Below are 1,179 nucleotides of genomic sequence, written 5' to 3'. Positions count from 1 at the left end.
CTTTCAAATTGTATTTTCCAGGTGTTTTTGGAGGTGTTTTCCAGCATTAAAGTTCCCGGCAGGAGCCGCAGCCCCGCTGGGAATCCCAGGGATCCATCCCGGCCTCGTGCCCTGGGTTAAAGCAGGAATTCCATCATTTCTGGGCTGGACCCCAGCTCAGGGATGGGTTTGACCGCGGTTTTTAGGGAATTCCATCATTTCTGGGCTGGACCCCAGCTCAGGGATGGGTTTGACCGCGGTTTTAAGGGAATTCCATCATTTCTGGGCTGAACCCCAGCTCAGGGATGGATTTGACCGCGGTTTTTAGGGAATTCCATCATTTTTGGGCTGGACCCCAGCTCAGGGATGGGTTTGACCGCGGTTTTAAGGGAGGGGAAGCTCGGTCTGGCAGACTTGGGACCCCCTTCAGCTGAATTCGGAGGCAAAATCGGGAATTTGGGTGGAAACAGGATTTCAGGCCCGATTTGAATGTCCCAAAATGTCCTTGTGGGAGCACAGCGGGGCCCGCGGGCTGAGCAGCGGCGCTTCGGGAGCACCGGGAGCACCGGGAGCGGCTTTTCCACCCCGGCCGGAGCCCGCGGGGAGCGCCCGGAACAAATCCCTGCCCTTGGAATTTTCTCTCTCTCCGTCCCGGGCCGCTCCCTGGGGCTGGTCCCGGGAAAAGAGGGAAAAAAGGAGCGGCGGAGGTAAAAGGAGCGGTTTCGTCCCTGGGTGGGCTCGAACCACCAACCTTTCGGTTAACAGCCGAACGCGCTAACCGATTGCGCCACAGAGACCACGCTGCCAACGGGCCCGGCCCGCCGCACTCAGCCCGGAGCGGGAACCGGAACGGGAACGGGAACGGGAACGGGAACGGGACAGCGGGAACGGGACACCGGGAATGGGAACGGGACAGCGGGAACGGGACACCGGGAATGGGAACGGGAACGGGACACCGGCAATGGGAACGGGACAGCGGGAACGGGACACCGGGAATGGGACACTGGGAATGGGAACGGGGGAACGGGAATGGGAACGGGACACCGGCAATGGGACACCGGGAATGGGAACGGGGGAACGGGAATGGGAACGGGACACCGGCAATGGGACACCGGGAATGGGAACGGGGGAACGGGAATGGGAATGGGACACCGGGAATGGGAACGGGAGCGGGACACCGGGAATGGGACACCGGGAATG

At 61.3% G+C, this 1,179-nt stretch overlaps 1 non-coding gene across 1 annotated transcript; it reads right to left on the bottom strand.

Annotated features, from left to right (window-relative positions):
• Nucleotides 1–702: 702 nt before the first annotated feature.
• On the bottom strand, nucleotides 703–776 carry TRNAN-GUU. The gene has a single exon. It is a non-coding gene; the product is annotated as a tRNA-Asn (tRNA).
• Nucleotides 777–1,179: the final 403 nt, after the last annotated feature.

This window comes from Parus major, unplaced genomic scaffold (genome assembly GCF_001522545.3).
Source record: "Parus major isolate Abel unplaced genomic scaffold, Parus_major1.1 Scaffold335, whole genome shotgun sequence".
NCBI classification, from domain to species: domain Eukaryota; kingdom Metazoa; phylum Chordata; class Aves; order Passeriformes; family Paridae; genus Parus; species Parus major.
The sequence above is the reverse complement of the archived record's forward strand: the minus strand, read 5'-3'. Positions and strand labels throughout refer to the sequence as shown.